Raw genomic sequence first — 21144 nt, forward strand, 5'->3', positions numbered from 1 at the left:
CACACACTCACACGCCACCACGGCCGATAACGTTATTCGGAGGAATTGAAAACAAACGCTATACGACGATGTACGCCTTCGCTTCGGCTCACCACTCTCGGGCTTATGCTGTGCTCTTCCGTTTGTTGTTTGTTGCAGCCATAAGCGATCGCGCGCCTATGATATCAGGTTTCGCTCGTTCGCTCTCTCTCAGGTCGAGTTCGCTCATGGTTGCTTGCTACCCAAGCAGTGTTGCGGATGCCTTGATACGTATGAACACTGTACAGATGAGCGCTTTGGCTTCGGCTCTGGCTCTGGCCGCTCTGCCCGTTGAAGCTGAAGAAAAACGGGTTTCTGCTGTGTAGTCCGCGAGCCGCGCAAAGTCTCGCCGCATCATCTCACACATCACATTCGCAGCGGCCGTCATTTCTCGGTGGTACCTTTGCGAGTGATGTTGATGGTTCGACGTTACAGTTCCAGCGACGTGGGTTTCTGTTAAAACTGTGTGTGCAAAGTTCGTCGCCTTCGTTGCAGTTATTTCAGAAAAACCGGCCGGACACCGAAGGCTTCAGCAGGCCTTCGTTCTGCCGCTTAGTGTATGTGAAGTGAAGAAATCCACGCTTGTGTCGCATAAGCTGACCGGCGCTCGGCTGCGGGGGCATCGCAAACTGGCCGATAGTGGCCATCTCCGTACAGGCTCGAGACCAGCTTTCGCGCCGAGGTGTGCGGAGGCAGACTGGGCAGCGACAACCGGCTGAAAAAAAAGCTCGAAGACGACTGCGAAGAAAAGTGTTTTTAATTGCGGCAAGAAAAGTGGAATTTTGAAAGTTTTTGTTAGCGTGATTTTCGATTTTCGTTATGTGAGCGAATTGATTTGACTGAAAAGTAAAATTGTTGCTCGATGTTTATGCTGTTGGTGGATTATTCGCTGTGTTGCGTGGAAAATTTGGAATCAAAACAGTGAAGAAGGTGCACAGCAAGAAGAGAAAACCGTCTGTGGTTTTTAACGACGATCGATTTGTAACAACCTGATAACGACGTGCTGATTGCGGTTTTCTGTTGACCCGGAGAAACTAGAATTTGCGTGGCGACAATCTGCTGTGTTTTGGTTGTGGACACGTACCGTGACAGTCCGAACGAAGCTGACAAACCGTACCGCTCCATCGAGGCGGTGTACTTCGAGTGAGTACTTAAAACTGGCATAAGAATTTATACACTAACCTGATGATCATTTGTATAATCATTAACATTCGTTGCAAAACAGGTTTCAACAACGGGAAACATTTCTGAAATTCGTAACTGATACTTCAGATTGTTCATCAGAAAAAAGCTCGTGTTGGGTGTTTAAATAAACCCAGCTGATGAAAGGCACTGATGATACTCACAAACGGCAGCTAAATTATGCGTAGTCCATGTTATTTATCATATTTGTTAAGCAAATGCACGATTACACGCACACTTATCATGCCTACTGTTGCAGTTGCTTATGACTAGATGCAGTCTTAAATTGACGGCTGACGGATGCGACTTTTTGCGATAAGCAATTCGTTGATTTTTTGTATGATTCGGGTAATCCACAGGACTATGCATTGAGCTCATTAACATTGGGAAACGCTTTAGTTTCTTTCGAAGATATGCCTAGAGTTGCTGGGTGTTCTATTTTCGTCACTGTCGTTGAATGTTATTCAATTTCATGGTTCCGATGAAGAGAAGATTTGTTGATTAAGGTATGATATACCTGTGACGATAATAGAAAGACTTATGGTCTTGCTAAAATTGATTCATTATCTTTTTTTTGTAGAATTTGAGAAATTTTCCAATGTGAATTTTTGATACAACAAAAAAGGCATTATTTGCTTTTAGACCTTATTAAAACGTACAAGTTGTACGGAATGTATTAAATTTGAACATTGGTTGCTAATTTATTCAAATATTTATTCAGCGGTATACAATTCCTGCCCCAAATAACATTGTTGACTGTACTTAAAGCCACATATTTCACTTGAGAGTAATTGTATTCTATTTGTACAACTAAGAACATTGCGATTGCAACCAAAAGTAATCTAACAAAACAATTATATTCCAATTTGTAGGTTATGAGTTCAACAAATTCTATTAAAATCAGAACAAACCACTTGGATTTTTGGTTTGTATAGATTTTTTTCTGTCTACCATAGAAATACAAACTACTTTATTTGGTACTCGTTCAAATTCACACTTTGCCTAAAAAATTCACAACTTCTGAAATACTGTCTAACAAACAGTGGGCGAATTTCCAAAATTCGATGTGAAAAAAATAAATAAATAAATGAATTCTACGACTAAATCAAATAGCTGTTACAATCAGTCTTTATCATTACGGGTGATAAAATGACATTGGAAAAATCTCTCGGTAATCGAACCGAACGGGACATGTTCTTAAAATACTTTCTGAAAGTTCCTACAAGTGAATCTCCACCACGCGAAAGGTGCCTCGTCAGTTCTTAGCAGGAGAATCAGGGAAGCTAGACATGGTTCTCATTCAAATGAATGTTGGCAAACTATATTACGATGGTTGACAGAGTTCTTGTGAACAAAGCTATAAAATGCTATCCTGTGACAGAATTTGTCAAATGAGATGTTGTAGCGGTTATGGTTCAGGTGCCAACCACCAGGGAATTGAGGTAATTGTTGCTTCGGCTTATTTTTCAGGTGAAATGAATGAGGCGCCTCCTCCTGAGATTGCTTGTTTGACAAATTTTACAGAGACAATAATAAGGAATTCATCATTGGTTGCGGAGCCAACGCTTACCATACAGTTTGGGGGACTGAGAGTGTCAATGGTCGTGAGGAGTGCCTATCATACTTGGTTTCGCTCTTTTGCTCATTGAATGTTCATTAGGCTGTATTCTGTCAAGGATTCGAACAAGTCATATCTCTGTCTCCTTGACAGAATATAGCCTAATGAGCATTCAAAGAGCAAAAGAGCGAAACCAAGCATGGTACCTATTGGAGTTTCTTTCGTCGAATAATATAGATTTTTGCAATAAAGGTAACAAACCAACGTTTTCAAACGCTATGAGAAGTGGAGTTTCGGATCTGACGCAATGCAGTCCAGCCATTTCTGAGAAAATTGCTAACTGGCATGTGCCGGATGAAACTTCACTATCTGATCACAAAATTATCGTCTGTTACATACAGAGATCCTAAAAAACCGAATGGGATCAGTATGCACAACAACTGCGAAAAGAACTAGCTTGGCAATCTTAAGGGTCACGACGAAATCTATACTACATAGTGGTCCCAGTATATCGGGTCTTATGATGAAAACACATTTTCCAGGTTCTAAGGTAAAAACGGACTTAGCCATTTCTGATTTAGGTGAAAGTTGTTCTACGCAGATTTGCTTTGGGTCTACTAGAACAGAACAAACCGGATTGGATATTAGGGATCAAATATTTACGAGAACCAGGGTGGAAAATGCGATGAGATCCTTTGAGCCTTTTAAATCTGCAAATGCAATGGTAATTCTTTCTCTTGTAAAGATTTTTAAGGCCAGTGGTTGAATCATATACCATCAAAATTAAGGTTAGAAGGAAGCGTGATAGGACGCATCCAAAATCATTTAAATCTATAAGTCTTTCTTCGGTTTTGTTAAAGACAATGGAGAAAGTATTGAATGATTTCCGTTTATTCATCTAACATGCAAACAAAATCGCTCTCATAGTTTCAGTTTGCTTATCAATTTGGAATGTCCACTGCTGCAGTGCTTTAAAACTACGCTATTCATGAAAATTAAAAAGTAACTTTTAGCTAAAGAAATTGCACTGTGCGCTCTGTTGTCTGTGCTTTCGATAATACGTCCTATTCTTCAATTAGGAAAATAGGGATCTCACATAAGTACTGTTGACTGGATTCATACTATGCTTGCAAAAAGGGAAACCACTTCTAAGTTGGGAGGCTCGTCTGTTACGGTAAGGGAAACGAAAGGATGTCCGCAAGGAGGTGTTCATTCGCCACCTATGTGGTCTTTGGTGGTAGATGATCTTCTCAGAAAGTTAGCTGTAAAGGGTTTCGAGATTGCGGGTTTTGCGGAAAACAGTCATCTTAGTAAAAGGAAAGTTTGCAAACATAGTTTCGAAAAGAATACAAGAGGCTTTGAAGTTTACCCAGTCTTGGTGTAAAAAGAGGATCTCAGCATTAATCCGACAAAAGCTTTCACTAGAAAGAGGAAATTCAATCTAAAAACTCTCAAGCTTGGAGAAATAGGCATTCCTCTTAGTGAACAGGTTAAATACTTAGGAGCTATTCTTGATGCCAAACTAAACTGGAATGCACATTTTGACTATGCAATCAACAAGACAGTCAGTGCATTATGGTTGTGCTCCACGACCGTTAGAAGGAAATGGGGCTTGAGACCAAAAAATGGTGACGTTAATATCCATATCAATTAGTTATACGTCCAAAACTGACCTACGCTTCGTTAGTGTGGTTGCCAAAAACCAAAGAGACTATCGCTAGAACAAAGCTAGATAAAATTCAACGACTTGTGTGCATTGCTATGACAGGAGCATCGCGCAACACCCATCGCAAGCTTTGGATGCAATTCTTCATTTGTTGCCCTTATCCGTGCAAATAGAAGCAAAGAAAGGTACTCTGAGGCTCAAAAGAACAAAAACTATCTTGTTATGTTATCTTGTGAGTCATCCGAGTATACTGAACTTTTTCAAAGAAGGGCCAGAGATGAGTATGAATTCCCTACAAGGCATGCGAAACGTCGCGTACAGACTGGGAAGTCGGAGTTCCTAATGTCCGTCCCGGTTCAATGATATTTTATACAGATGGCCCAGAAATAAGTACAAAAACTGGTGCAGGAATCTTTGTTTATGGAATGAACATTTCATTTGAAATTCTTCGTCTGACAATCTTTGTCTGCAAATATGTGTATTTTTTCTGACAGTCAGGCAGCGTTGGAAACACTTGGTACTCATAATAGTACATCCAAGAATGTCACATTGCGACAGCTGTGTCAACGAACTCACTAAATTTGTATTGGGTTCCAGGACATTGTGGCATTGGTGGGAAGTAAAGAGCAGTAGAACTTGCAAAACGAGGATCTTACTCACATTTCATCCGCCCAGAACCTTTCTGTGGTATATTAAACTGTGCATAAAAATTGGAACTTGAATTTTGGGAATACCAAAAAGGGATGACTTATTGGTTGGCTGTCTGAAAGGTTCATAACACCAAATAAGAGTCATTTCAAATAGCTCTTAGAGCTCAACAGAAGAGATCTTTGTAGTTACGTAGGATTAGGAAATGAGCACTATCCGAGCAGACATCATTCATAAAACATTGGCCAGGTTCAGGATGATATCTGTCGCATTTGTAATATGGAAAGCGAGACTTTGGAACATCTGCTGTGCAGCTGAGGTGTATTATTTAAACGCAGGTCAAGGCTTCTAAACAGTGACTGTTTACAGCCCAAAGAGATTCGGTCGTTAAATCCCGGAAAGGTGATTGGCTTCATAAACCATATCGTACCTGACTGGAAGAGTGTCAATGCAGGTGCAGCAAGTTGCAGCCTTCAGCACAAGCTTCAGAGAGCTAAGGGTCCTTGGATGGCGGACAGTTCAGGGCGGAGTTCCTCTCAGGGCCGGCGTCACATTATTTTCCCGAGTGGGTAATAAGGAATGGGGGAGGTTCATGGGTGACAAAGACGTAGCCGGGGGGAGGGGGATGACCTTCTGATACCTGAACAAAATTTTACGAAAAATCGACAGTGCATCAACAATAGGGTGCCAATGGAATGTTTAAGAGAAATTAGATTCTCGAATTTCGTTCACTAGTCATGTTTCCCATTAATTTCCTATGGAAGGCAATTGTATACGCTCATTTGCAAAAGTAATTCCACGCCCTTGCGAGTGGCTTTCCGAGAGTTTACCGGAACATTCGCCATGGTGGACATGCGTTTATTCATGTTTTTGAGTTCTTTCTTCGTTCTATTTATCAATTCCTTCTCAATTTTCACTTCAAGATTGTTGAGGTTGTCTCACGCTGCTGGTTTGTCCTGAAACTCTGGATGGGATGCAGCTGGGGAGCGTTGGGTGGGTTGGCCGACCTGGGTAGCGCATCGATTTGCAGCCGCTCCATCTCCTCCAACGATTGCTTCGAGTAGTGACACCAGATCGGGCCAGAGCACCGCGTCTTCGCTCCTACGGTATTTCTTGATAAACGACGCAACTTCCGGCAGGCACTTCGTACTGTAAATTTCCCCGTTCACGGCCAGTACGGAGCTTCTCGCTGATTGTCAGCCACAGCAGACCCTTCTTTGGGAACTTGGTGTGTGAAATGAATTTCACCTCGGAGGTCACTTCCTTCGTGGGAAAAGAAAAATATGGAGTGCCCTGCCAGTTGTTGTCATCCAGGGTGAGATAGGTCTCGGCGTGGACCACCATCATCACGTCGCGATTCGCCGGAAAAATCGACTCGACCATCGAGCAACTCCGAAACCAATGGACGGGACTTCCGCTTTCTGATGTCCATTTTCGCCAGGTACTTTTCCACTGTTTGGCCGGTTGAACCGACCTCCCGATCGAGCGTACCCAGCGATGTAGCCACTTCCCCCTCGGTATTCCTCTTCAGCATTCTTTGGAGCTTCTTGTCGCTCAGGGTCGTCGACCGTCCGGAACCGGTCTTTCTTTCGATGCTCTGATTGTAGTCTAGCAGTGCCAAGATGTTGTAGATACCGGAACAAGCGCAACCGGCGTCCTTTTTCCGTAAGATATCTGTTTTCGACGCGACGGGGTAACGTTCTTTGATCGCGCACACTTCTGAACGGAGTAGCTTCACTGTTTTCGCCATTATGGTTAGAGTTTGAGTCATTTTTTTTTCTTCTGACTCATGGGTTACTATGATTGATGCTTCATGGGTAGTTTCGTCAGTGCGCGTAAAGGTAAACTCATGAAAAATCGGTCTTTTTTGAACACTTTTTGCAATGCTAACGTTAGGACTCAACAATTTTGTCTTCTCGAAAAAGTTTCCATCGAAAATTTGAGCTTAATCGAACTTCTGAGAGAGTTTCACTTACAGTCGTGAAAGTCTTACATGTTTGATTTTACAACCTAAAAATGCACAAGAGTAGTTCTTGAAGTTTCGGAAATCGATTTTTTTATAGCAAATCTGTGATATTGTTTTTTTTAAGTTTGTTTTAAAAACAAAAATTAAATTTCAGGGACATGGAAACTTTTGCGTTGGGAGACTCGAGCTACACCAGAACACACAAGAGACACTCCCAGCTCGAGCATTTCTTTTATCGATCAAAAAACTGTAACTTTGACCGCTTTCTGATGCCGAAACTCGGCAACAAACAAAATTCGTGCCGAGATATCAGTAATGTTTTTGCTGACCTCGGTATCAACAGTGTTTAACGATAAATCCGGCAAAAAGCTCTGACGAGGTTCGTCAAACTTAGTTTTCTTGGCGAAGTCTCGAAGTTGAATCCAAAAGTTGCCGAGTAAACTCGGATTTTTTTCAGCCGAGCTCGAACTGAATAGTTTTAAGTGTTTGTATAACCAATATAATCAATAATTTTCATAGAGCCGATGATTTTCACCCTCATCTTGATCGATGTTGTTTTCTGAAGTATTTAAATTTGTAGATACTAAGTGGTTCCTTCTGGAATGATCGTGTTGTGTACGAAATTGTAGTCAGGGTCAGAATATTGAACCAAATGCAGGGTGAAAATGACTCAACCAATCTGTCCATGAATCAAAAGCTCTTGACCTCTTGAACATCTTGGCTGAAGATTGTAACTTTCCAAGCGGATAAATTCACGAGATAAAGTTAGCGTTATGTTATGGCAGAGTTCCGAACTAAACTATTAGTCAACCAGAAACCCCAGAAACCAGAAACAACTTTCCTGTGCCTTCTAAGTGGTTAGACTCACGAAATAAATTAAGCTCAGAGAACTCAAAACTACATGTAAACTAGAGCCACTGATTTACATACTAAACTGTATTCCAATCAGGATCCCTTGTCCTTCATAATGATTTTGTTGAAGTCTATAACTTTTTGGAGGTTGGATTATGCACAGTAGCGCCCCGTAGCGGCTAAACTTCGAAAGGGGCCATCCACATACCACGTGGACAGCTTTTGGGGGGGGGGGGGGTTGGGTTAATGTGCACGGTCCATTTTTTAGAATTTATATGTGCAGTTGTCCACGGTGGGGGAGAGGGGGGGTCAAAATCATTAAAAATCTGTCCACGTGGTATGTGGATGGCCCCAAACAAGTTTCACCCGAAATCAAAGCCCTTGGCCTTCTGAAAAACTTTGCTGAAAATCACAACTCTCTAGGTTGTCGTAATCACGAGTTACAGTTACATGAATGTGGTCATTTTAGGTGATTCTAAACTTTTTTTTTCCTGTATGGGCTTCCTCACTGCGACCAGAATCGTAGAATGGCTCAAATGCTAAGCTTTTTGGGGTGCTGCAATATTCAAACTGGATATTGCAATACTTAGTGAAGAGATGCCAAACATATGGCGGAAAGTTTATGTTTTGTTATGTTTATGAGAAAACTCAATAAGCGAGCTGCGTAGCCGCAAGGTTACAGAGTTCGCGTTGTTGATCGGATGGCCGTGGGCTCGAATCTCAAAACTGGACTTTAAGTATGGGTTTGTTCTCAGGCTCTTCCACCACTTGCCCTTCCTTTAAACTGAAATCTATGGCATTATTTGCATGACTTCCTCTTAACAAAAAACTAAGTTCCTCTTATAGATAAAACTGGCCAGGAGGACGCTCGACGAAACTTCTTCAGGGAAATATAACTAGTGGCATTTGGCAGGAGGAACGAGGCTCGGTATAGTAGAACAGCAAGCGTGTAATAAGCATGCCACATGTACCTAGCAACTTCCCCAATCGCGGTATTGCTAATAATTGGAGTACGAAATACAGCAGACAACCGGTCGATATCATAAAAGATTAAAGTTTGTGGTCGCAGTGAGTGGTTCATTCAGGGTTAGATCGAAAACTTCTCATAATCACTTGTAACAGTCGATCAGAAACAGTTTCGTCCAACATCTGGATATTTGCACATTGTGTCACAAAATCGAGAATGTCTCTTTTTCGTCTCGAGTCCGCTTTTGGAACAATATCAAACATGCCAATCTTCAAGGTAGACATATTCGTCAATCAAGGAAATGATCGAAACAATATCCCAACTCGGACCGGTAGGCTTTTCCCAAATGACATATTATTAGTACCCATTCATTAGCACATCGGACATACATCAAACATGGTACAGCTCCATAAGCAGAAAGTCCGTTAAGCAAACGGCATAAATCTTCCAATATTCACCGGTGCTGTGTACCACCGTGGGCCGATATCGAGTGGGTGCCTCCGAATTTTATATTTTTAATAATAGCATCCGAAAGCATATATGCTCAAATCCGCCCGCAACGCTGTCGTCGCTCAATAGCTCTGAAGCTAGTTTTAATGAACCACTAACCAAAGTCAAAACCTCTGTGCGCCACCTTATTTTTCGATAGTGCGCCTCCTCACTGATATATTATTATTGTTTTCTATGCCCCGTTTTGCGTACGAGTGACATAACCCCGAAAAAGTGGTCCGTCCGAGCGATTCATAGTTCCGCGCCGCCCAAATCCAAAGAGGAAACGCATCACGGCGCTTCGGTTCGGATACCGCGGGCGGCTGGCAATAATCAGCCTTAGGATAATCGATAGCTAATATCGTGCGGAACAAACAGAGCAACAGAGGAGAGAAAAAAGATACTTTGCCGACATTGTTTACACGCCACTCGAACTCTTCACTCGAGCGTTCGAATGAATCGGAAATGTAGTCTGGCGTGTGCGCACTCGGATCCACCCACACTCAGTGTTGCTGACTGTTTTGCATATTGCCACGCCGCTGCCGCGCCGTATCGAATCGGTCCAAGCAGAGACAGCGCAGCGGTTTGTTGCTGTCAACCTCTACAACCGATCGAAGACGGCGACGACGGCAACGCACTCCGGTTGAGACGTTCAGAGTGTATCTCAAGCTGATTATGAATGCTTTCTTCAAATAACAGCAAACACATTGTTGCCGAACAATGAACAAAAGACTCGTAGCAACGAGAGTTCAATTACTTTTAAACGATTCGTTTACATTGTTTGCCGTACATATTGTCGCCTTGATCGACGATGCGATAGAAACAATAGCGTAAGGAATTTCGGCTAACTTCGGCATTAACATTCCGGGAGTTCATTAGCTTTCGCCTGTGTCAAAAGACTTGCTGTCGGTATTGTGAATTGTTGCCGATGCAGTTATACCACCTATCGACACGATGTAATAACGGATGTAAATCATTTCAGCCAATTACCGAACTGCAACCTTCGTGACCCTTTCCAGATGAATCCCACTGCACATAGACGTGCGTACTGGAGTATTTCTGAGGGTAAACTCGAAAGAATTATAAAACTCATTTTACTAGGTTTTTTTCTCATATCAATTTTACTAGGGTGTTGACAGAAATAAATTTAAACTTGATTAGAAAATGTAGGATTAGCGAACGGCCACGGTAATGGTTCTCTTTGTCAGGTTTCTGCATTAGTTTGCTGCAAAATCTGCGGAAAAAACACTGCCGAAGCCGTTCGCTATTCTATATCAAATGCAAGATATCATGTCAAAATTTTGTAAAATCCATATCATCAAATTTTGTTATAATTATAACTGAAACTGAAATGAAGTGTGGACCTACAAACGAAAATCCTGCACACGGCTCCACCACCAAACTATGCATTTGGGAGAATTTTCTCCTAACCAATCTCTTCAATGCTCGAAGATTGCGTTTCCAAAGTGTACAATTTACAACGGTCCCTCCGAAAAACAATCGCTCCGTTCGCATTAAAAAGTTGAAAGGTTCTTGGACTTAAAAACATTACAACCAATTATCTGGCCTCTCGAGAGTGCGATCGTTTCGTAGGAATGTCTGTGAAGTTCCTAAACGCAGCAAGCAAGCAATCAGGAATCCGTTCCAAGTGGATGGGAAAAACGCATTTTTCTTCGCGCCTGTGCTCGAAAAAAATCAAACATTCACACACACACGATACCAATTCCATTCCGTAGTTTTTGTTTTCTGAATCTGAAAATAACTCCACGACAAGCCAACCGATGACGACAACAAAACAAAACCAAAAACGGCTGCCTCCGCCACGTTACGTGAATATTTTGACGCCCTAATTTAACGATTTTGTTTGAATCGAAACAGACAAGGCAATTGCCTACGACTTGAGTCCCCTTCGGGGGCTCCGGCCGACAGCGGTGGTGTACGGGAAAATTGGTGTCCAATTGGGCAAAAGTCGTGATTGAACATAATAATTGCTGTGGGAACGCAATGCTTTTGTGGAGGAGTGGAGGATGAGTGAGGGTCTTTGGCTATTTGTTTGTTAGAAAGAAGACGACTGGTTTAGTTCAGAACAAGATCCGGATTCCAATTAATTAAAGTTATTTTTTATAGAGCACAGCAAACCATTCCGTGAACATTGTTCTCAAGAATGTAGCAGGAAAAAATGTAGACAAATTCTTGTGTAAAATCTAACAATTGACAATTTTAAATTATCTGATACCGACATGGTTATTAGAGAACACGCAAAGAAGCGCAGGAAAGTGCTCATAGTTTTCGGTTTAATATAATGAAGCAATTTCAATAAACTAAGCTGTAATTTACTTGATTAAATAAAAGTTTTATCAGCAATATTCAATTCTTACCCAAAATAATATTGTTGACTAAACTGAATCCCACGAATTCCAGAATTGGGACACATGCGGGCAATTGTACATCATATTCACAACTAAGCACGTTATAATTTCGACTAACGTTGGTGCTAAAAACTGTTACATTCCAATTTGCAGATTATCATGTTTGCATGTTTTCTGCCAATTGACGAATCACTTAGGCTTCGAGTTGTGGTGAATAATAAGCTGTCGGCAAAGTTTCATACTTGCATTTTTGCTTTGTTTTATGCTTGAGGTGCCTTTTTAGTTGAGGTGGTTTTAATTTTTTTTTATATTGACATAAATTCATTTGAGCTTAGAACATTGATAGCTTACAATAATAGATCATAATATAGACTGATTTTCGAGAAATATCCTCTATTCGCCATAAATTTTGAATCGCTTTACTAGGTATTGAAACACTCTGTTTGAATATTGCAGCCTCCCCCACCTCCCCTGTGTTTGCGACGACCTGAAAAGTTGCGGCTTTCACCGAACTTGTGCAGAAGGTCGAAGGCTTCTTGGTGGTTGGCAGTTTAATACGAAATTCCATTACGCAATTCTTCACATTTTTTGACCTTAACTTATCCCACGATTCCGAATTCCTAGAAAGTTGCAATCTTTAGCAAAGCTGTTTAGTAGGTCAGTATGCCCGGAATTCTAAGTTTTTTACCCTAACTTAATCCGCAATACTTGCTTCCTAGGAAGTTGCAGATTTCGACCATTGCCGCAATGGTCGGAAAATAAGCTTTGCGGCCAAAATTATTGTTCGATGTCAAATTGTTGGTTCTCTATTGCAGATGATTTTGTCGTACAAGAAAATTGTTAAAAAGTCTCTAAACTACGTGAACTAAGGCAAATCTTATATCTTTCGAAAAACAAAAAAAAACTCGTCTGTGTTAACAAATGAATAATTATACTAATTGTACTTTCGTTGACTCAAAAATTCAAATCCAAAATTTTAGTTGTCACCCGTTAATGGTAGTTTAGATATCAGGAAAATAAGAGGCGGAATGGTGATTTGGTTGATTTTACGCATGATTTGCGCTACTAAGTTCTCGCCGTTTTTTGTTTAATAAAAAATTTATTAAAAAACAGTTCAGACAGAGCCGGCTGCTTAGATTCAAGTGTTTGTCTTTCGAGGCTATCCATGAATCAAGCCATTTTTCGATGTCTTCATACTATTAGAATTAGCCAGATCAGCCAGATTATGTGTCATCGAACGAAACAAGTATTAATCAGATGGCGGAATAACGATCACGAGCGTTTCTATTGAAGTTTCAATGACTTTGGCAGTATGAAGCCAAGCGTTGTCATGCAGTAGAACCACTTTTTCGAGCCCCTGCTAGTATTGTGGCCATTTTTCGCGCAGTACTCTGCTTAATTGCATAAGCACTTAGGTTCGATGATTCTGACCTCAATATGGGATCGTTTTTTGTTTTAGTCTTTTAAGAACTTCAGAACCACTTTTCGACGATTCTGAGCTCAATTTGGATTTTTTTCATGTTTTGGTTATTTTTGGTCTTCTTGAAACCGACACAATTGATGGTTTCGTTCAGTTTCAACAGCTCATAATTAATATCATCGACCTGATCCCAACGAATACGCAGCATAATCTTCCAGCGTGTATATTCGGCCTATTTTTCATTACCCATCACGATGCGATGGAGAAAAACCCTTCCTTTTTTGTCGCTGCAGTAGTTGTTCACAGGCGAAGCGAAAAACGATGTTCAACGTCCTTCCGCATCAAATCACAAGAAACTGGTGTTGCTTGTTTTCGAATCTTTCCTAAAGCGTACAATCGCTTGGAAATGGCTTGGCGGGTAACTTTTAATACCGAATCAAGTTGTTGCTGCGATTGACATGGATCCTCAACGAGCGATTCTCAAATTCTGCTTCTTCGAAGGTTTTTGGTGTTGCATTTGGCGGACAGTAGTCAAAAACGAAATCACTGCCTCTAAAGCGCAGCAATTCCGTTCACTTAGATCAGCAATTCTGTAAACTTTTTCAACTCTCGATGCGCTTCAGTCACCGTTTTGTGTAAATGAAATGAGAAAACTAATACTTTTAACAAATGACGATTTATCTAGCACAAAATGAGACATTGTCACGCAATTTGTAGTACGGGAAAGTAGGTAAAGACGGACACCTTAAGGTTTAACCTAAATAATTACTCAGGTATTGCTTTTTCAGATCGCAGTAGTCATACAAGTTGTAACTTAAGATCATTTGTTATCATAATTATTTTTGGTACTGGTGAACTTTCTAGAGGTTTTATATGTTTTGGGTTCTTCCAAAAAATGACTTCAAATTGCAGTTTTTTTGACACCTGAGGTGGGTGAGACAGACACTACAATGGTAAAGCTGGACACTCGCAAAAAAAAGATGTAGTAAGTTACGTATTGTTGTATTTTATGTGTTAAGTGATGGTATTACACTCCTCCACGTTGTTAGAGTCCTTTGCCTGTCTCAATCATTTTATTTATCCCCCTGTAAGGAGTTCGGATTCGGTATGGACTCGATTAAATATCATTTTAGGTTCCACTAGTACAATAGGTATAGAAGGAAATTTTTTTCTATTTCAAATATGACTTATCTACAACTAAAATGTCGTGGAGAAATGTCCATAAAATACATAAAACACAATAAACGACAACGTGTTGCCACTCATGCGAAAAATTTTAAGGATCAATAGCAAATCCGAAAATATTTATTTTTGTTCTGTGTTTTAAAAGGACGTTTCCTAAGTGATTCATAAAATAAAAAATTGATCAGTTAACCCTTAACTAGCCCAAAAATTTGATGCCAATATTTATCAAATCGGTTGTGTAGCTTCTGAATTAATCAAGTTTCGTGATTTTCACATTTTGATACATAACCTCTAAACTAAGAATTCGGTTACAATACAATTTAATAGTGTCTTGTGACCTTTCACTAACAATTAATTTCATGTAAATCGCTCCAGCAATCTCTAAGGAAAGTGAGTGAGAATAAAAAGGTGCACACACACATACATACATACAAAAAATCAGCTTGTCGAACTGAGTCGAGTGATATACGACATTTGGAGCACTTTTGTACCTTTAGTTTTTGCAGTGATTGCTATATCTTTCCAGGAGAAAGGCAAACAGATAGATGTACTTTAAGATAAACCGATTTATTTCTCATGAAGATACATTCATTATCAACGAAAAAAAGAACTTCCGTAGTCAGCTTTCCAACTAAGCGGCCTTCACGTTGACTCTTCGAACGCATCTCTTGATTCTACCAATCAATCGTTTGAAGTTCGTTGCTCTCCAATTATTTTTGTACACCAAGGAACCTTAAATTCCAAAGAATTCTTCGATTAGACGACACTAAGGGAGATTCGTTGGGTTGCGTAGATTGGGTAGATACTAATGGCGTCGAATGGTTGTTCTGGAACTCTTGTGTTTTTGCCGTAATGTAATTATGCTTTATCTGGTTAAAACACATACCTTCCATCGGTATGGTGTTTGTGAAGAGATGGAATCAAAATTTTCTTCAAACAACCGTTCTGGTACACATCTTAATTGATAGCCAAACCACTGAACTTGAACCATGATTCAGACAAAAAAACGAGGTATTTTTTTGTTCATTACTTTGGCCGTTTTTTCACTACCTTTCTAGTGGATTGTACTTTAGATTTGCTGGAAATTATACACAGTCGAAACCGGAAGACTTTCGCTTTAAAAATGGTTTACCGTTGCACAAGATTTCCTGTTGTAACGCCATTTTGAACATTTTATTCACCTATGGAGGGCCACCCGTCAGATTGAATTAATTTATCTCATCAAAAATCAGAATTTATAAATGTTTGTGATGTGGATTGGCTGGATAAGATGTTTCCCGACGGAAGTTTTCTGAAAATCCTTCGAGTTTTCACATAAATCAAATTAATTTACCCCGATGAAAAAACATACGTTTCGCATAGATTCTCTAGGATTCCTCACATTGGATTCGTGAGCGTCCTTGAAAAAAATTCCTGTAAAAAGAATCCTCAGGAATGCCCTGTATATGGCTCTAGAATTCTTGAATAAGAATCCTGAGTGGGAATTCTCCGGATCGTGTTTGCGATTCCTTTCCGGCGATTCCGTCACCGAGTTGAAGGTATCCTGGGGGTTCTTACTCAGGATTCTCTGCGTGTTAGTAAGGGTAACGGGTGGCCCGCTAAAGGACGTGGTCTATCCAAGGTAGTTTTACCCTAAATCTCCTCGATTGTCGAGCTGATGCACTGCGTTTCCAAATGTTGTCCATCATTGATTTTTCCCAATTTTTAAGTTCCATTTTACATACACGGGTACATTCTGAGATTTCTCAAAATGGTTCGGGTCCTATGAATGGTGGCGTTAATTCATTTCTAGTCAACATATCAGCTCATTCCCTTCAATACCATAATGCCCATGTACGCAAAATTGGTTCACTTTACTGTTTCCAGCCACCTGCTGAAATTCGTAATACCATGATCTCGAGGAATGCTGCGTATAGTCAATGAACCAGCAGTAGAAGCGATTTCGCTCATGCTCAGTACAGATGATTGCGCAACCGCGTGAATAATTTAATAACCAAAGCTAAAGCTGATTTCATTTCCTCAGCTTTGCATTCTAATAACTCTAACAAGCAACTGTGGACTAAACTTAAGCAACTAAATATTACTAAATCCGTAAATAATCAATCACAGTTATCTCATTCAAGTGATGAAATTAATAACTTTTTCAGCGAAAACTTTCCGGTGATCATGAAATACCTCCAACTCTTCCCGAAAATCCAATTGGTTTCAAATTTGTTCCATGTAATGAGTTAGAAGTCGGAAAAGTTATCGATTCTTCACTTCGAACGCGGTGGGCTTAGATGGAATTCCTCTTAGATTCATAAAATTGATTTTACCCTTCATTATTACACCTATTACATTCGTTTTCAACCTTATCTTTTCAACTTCTAAGTTTCCTCGTTCCTGGAAAGCGTCAAAAGTTATTCCAATACCAAAAAAACCTAGAACTAACTCCTTAAATAGTTTACGTCCCATTAGCATACTCTGTGTTTTATCCAAGGCTTTTGAAAAGATTGCCATAAACAAATAGAAGAGTTCATCAACACTTGTCACCTGCTTACACTATCAATCAGGATTTAGAACTGGTCATAGCACCACCACAGCTTTGTTAAAGGTGCATGACGACATTCACAAGATAGTGGACAAGAAAGGAGTAGCTTTTTTGCTTTTAATAGACTTTTCAAAAGCTTTTGATAGAGAAAATGTTAGCCGATGGTCAGAACGAAATCTTCTCTCTGTGAATGCTTTCAAAACAAAAGTTATGTTTATTAGTCGTCGAGAAATTCCGTCTACATTACCGAGTATAATTTTCAATCGTGAAACTTTGGATTATGTTGATAAGATCTCTAATTTGGGGATCACCTTTCAGCATAATCTTAAATGAGATGCTCATATTAATACCCAGTGCTCAAAAATCTACGCAGGTTTACGTCACTTAAGGCTAACTGCAAGCATGCTGTCTATTCCGGTTAAAATTAGATTGTTCAAAACACTTCTACTTCCCCACTTTACCTATGGGTCCCCGTTATCTTTCAGAAAAACTCAGGTTTTTCAGAGGCACACGTACCAGAAGCTTTGTTTTGCCACAATTCATTACTTTTCACTATCGTGATACATTTTTCGTGCGAGCAATTACTTCATGGAACCCAGCCGACTTTAAAAATAATAATTTACGAGGGAGGTTCATGCGCAAATGTATAGATTGGCTAGAAGAAAGGAATTAAAAATGTTAAAGTAAAAATCAATGGATCTTAGGTTAATGAGTTCAAAATAATTAATTAATATTTAAGATGTGGTTACATTCAATCCAATTGTAGAATTAAGGAAGGAGAATGCCTTACTCTACAAGTATACTTTGCAATAAATAAAATAAAAATGAAAATATAATGAATTGCGTTCCTAAATTAAATTTTCAAAGTGACTAAAGTGACTTTATTTTGTTAATTCTATTCTTTTTAAGCATCTTTCTAACTAAAATAAAATAAATAGCTACTTTTACTTGGTTATTATTCAGATACATGTGTCAAGTTTTGTTAGTCCAACTTTTGGCACAACAAAAAAAAAATCTGCTGACCACTTCGTTATGAGAACCATCGTGTCGAAATTTTCAACAATTTTGTGATGGATTTCTCCAATGAAATCCGAATTTTTCGATAAGCTTATTGGTGAGTGTTATTTATTGAGCTTATTTCATTCTTTTCAAAATGAGATTAAAGCTTAAAATAATGGATTTCGATCAATTTGGCTTGATCATGATTGTATAAAAACGATGGTTTAAAAAATGTCCTCAATTCAGTCTTCGCTGCAAATGTGTCAGTGGCGATATTCATATATCTGTATATTCCCAATGACCAATTTGCAATTCGAATCATTTTTACCCAACATCATTAGATTCATCCCGATCGATATTTCCGAATGCAAGCGAAAACTTCTCCGCCGATCCCCCACAAGAGTCCCAAGTTACCCCCGCAGTGCCGCTGCGCTACTTGACCCAACTCTTACAGCGAGCCAGGACCCTTTGCATTTCGCGGAGCGGATCTGGCCGCCATTGATGCGTGACGGGCGCTGCCGGCTACCATGGTAACGAGCGAACCGACCAACCAACCAACCATGGTCGGAATCGAAAAGTTAAGCTCCTTCAGCTGGAAGTAATCGCAATCCGCTCGTCGGTCTGTGCTCTCGTAACTCAACGACAGGGTGATCCAAAAGTGGGCCTCATCGCAAAAGAAAGAACAGAGCATACTGTGATGCCTCTATCCCTGCTCCCGCACTAGGGTAGACGAAAATCAATATTTTTCAGCACGCCTGGGTGCGTCTCACTCGCGACTGCGCAGTCCCAAGCGTGCTCGCTGACATGGAACTAATCCAGGAAAATCGTCGCATCGTCGTTGCTCTCCTGGGCGACCGACGCGAGCTCGTTTTTTCTGCTGCTCTTTGCTGTACTATCGATTTTGTGTTCCGCTTCCAGCCGGGGTACGCCTAAGGGTTAAGAGCTGGAATGATGACCTGTCATGTCTCAGAAATCCGCCGGTCGGCGGTCGTCAAATGGTCTCAAGCTGACCGCTGAACCGTCGACTTTCGGCAGTAGCAAGGTCGAATTCCTTTTTCTTCCCCCCTGGAGGGAGAAAAAAAACATTCCGGATCTGTAGGTACGTACGTACGTACGTACCGTAGAAGGGAAATGAGATCTCGCTCATGCGAGAAATTCATTTCACCGTATCGTTCGGATTGGAATACAAATAGATTTCGGATTTTCGGCCTGGTGCAATCGCGACGAGTGTCTGCTGGCCGCTTTGAAACGTCTTTTGTGTGTGATGCTCTACGATTATTTTTATCATGCGGTGCCGACTCCGGGTGCGTTTTTAACGAGCTGCGGAAGCTGGCCTGGCAGTGTGCAGGAAGCATTTAGCACGATGCCGTAATTTATTAGCAATGCAGCGCGCCCAGTGTAATTATTGTTTGATGACGCGAAATATTTTTTCGTCCTACGGGGCGTGTAGATAGTTTCGGGTAATAATTTGCTGTTCTTTCACAAAAGCATAAATTTGGTATACAAGTCCTGAATTATAAAGTTGTGTGCGACTTATTTTGGCTCTAAGAAAGTGGTATTAAAAATCTACCAACACCTGAACAAATATGCATTTTTTGTTCCTATGTTTGATGACCATCTGGTGGAATATTGTATCGATTGACGTCTTATTTCCATATTCGAATCAGATGAACAAGAAAAGTTAACCATTATCTAGACGGCCAATCAATCAGTTACTGCAGAACTAGTTCAATAAACTTACCGGTGGCAATTCGTCTGCTGTTCACTTAAAAATTAGTTAAGATGTGGGGTGTCGCAGTGTGCCTGGGAATGACAATTTTTTAAAAGGTTTTGGTTGTCGGCCTGAAATGAGATAACCTACCGATATATAATTAATAAACAAAACAATAATCAACTTCCTATCGATCGACCACCCTGTCGAATCAAGGTAACTCCGGCAATCTCCAACTTATTCTTATCTCGTTCAACAAGTTCACCCCATATTTCCCTTTCACACCACAACGATCGGTGGAGTATTCGAATTTCGAAGAGATTTCTATTCACTCGCGATAATCTCCCAATAATCAACTAAACCTCGAGCAATTTGACCGGCCGCGCATCGCCTTCACCGCGAAAGTCAAGTACAGTCCACGAAAATGGAGAGAAATATTACGATGGCCTGAATTCCAGTCTTTTATTTCCAAAATAAAAACCTTCCTCCGTCGTCAGCACCATCACCACTGCCAGTACCAACTATGGGCACAGATTTACGAAAGACGCCCGAAGCTTAGTATGTAGCTGCGAGTTTCGCCAAAAGGCTCGATCATGCGTTCGAAACTTGAAAATCAACTTGTTCGGTCGGATGTGGTTTCTCCTTCACAAGTGGTGGGTCCCGCTAGCCGGGGGACGCACGGGGGAATTGAATTCCAATCGCAATCAATTAATTTTTTTTTCTGCTCGACGCGCAACGTCGTTAGACCCAACCAGAGGACCCAAAGCTGCGTTCGCTTTCTGCGCGATCACAAAACAAGTGTTCATGTTCATTCATTCGACCGAGAAACGCGCGCCCAAAGGGGGAAACCTAAAAATGCAAATGGGCAAAATTCTTCGAGTTCCAATTTCCAGCTCTACGGGTCGCTGCCATATCGCTGCCGTGCTGGAAATTCGAAATACTGCTGCTGTTGCTGCTGATATTTGGCTGCCTACTGTCTAGCAGAGTTTAGGGAGACAGTGTGTATCGAGTTTCCTATATGTATTCAAATGGGCGCAATTGTTTACAGCACCCGGACCAGCAGCAGCAGCAAAAGCGTGGAATGTTTTCTCGCCGTGCGTCGTAAACAATCGACACATTATCGGATGCCTGAAGGTTGTGTTTACGTGTTTGTGTTTTGATGTTTATGATGTGCTGCTGCAGCAGTAGGTCGTAGTTTTCAGTAGGTCTAATATTTCTTTTGGTTAAAATCAGATAATACGATCGGATTAGTCGAGTCGTGTTATCACGTTCTCAGGCGAGCTAATAATCAGATAGCTGCAGTCTTTTGCGTTTGGTTGGAATTCTGCTAGAAACCGAAGTTTTTTGGAATGGCTATGGCTATTGTTTATGAAAGGTTTATGATGCAAATAATTGTTTCAAACATTCAATGAATCTGTGGGTATTGGTGCTTCTTCAGTTCTTTTTTATTTTAATGTGAGTGCCCAAGAAATATTACAAATGTTCAACTCTGAAAAAAGAATATTGGCCATTGGCCATTGGCTTTACCGAGAAGAAGAAGGGCAAAACATTTTTTTTCTACAAAAAAATGTTTTTATAAACTAC

General features: G+C 40.5%; 1 protein-coding gene across 3 annotated transcripts in view; it reads left to right on the forward strand.

Moving 5' to 3' along the window:
• Nucleotides 1–340: 340 nt before the first annotated feature.
• Nucleotides 341–21144, forward strand: part of LOC129722475 (uncharacterized) — a 197724-nt gene continuing 176920 nt past the window's right edge. For all 3 annotated transcript variants that reach the window (XM_055675927.1, XM_055675942.1, XM_055675934.1), the window contains exon 1: nucleotides 341–1161. The gene's annotated coding sequence lies outside the window, so the exon portion shown is untranslated. The remainder of the gene's footprint in view (nucleotides 1162–21144) is intronic.

The sequence above is a fragment of the Wyeomyia smithii genome, chromosome 1, assembly GCF_029784165.1.
Source record: "Wyeomyia smithii strain HCP4-BCI-WySm-NY-G18 chromosome 1, ASM2978416v1, whole genome shotgun sequence".
Taxonomy (NCBI): domain Eukaryota; kingdom Metazoa; phylum Arthropoda; class Insecta; order Diptera; family Culicidae; genus Wyeomyia; species Wyeomyia smithii.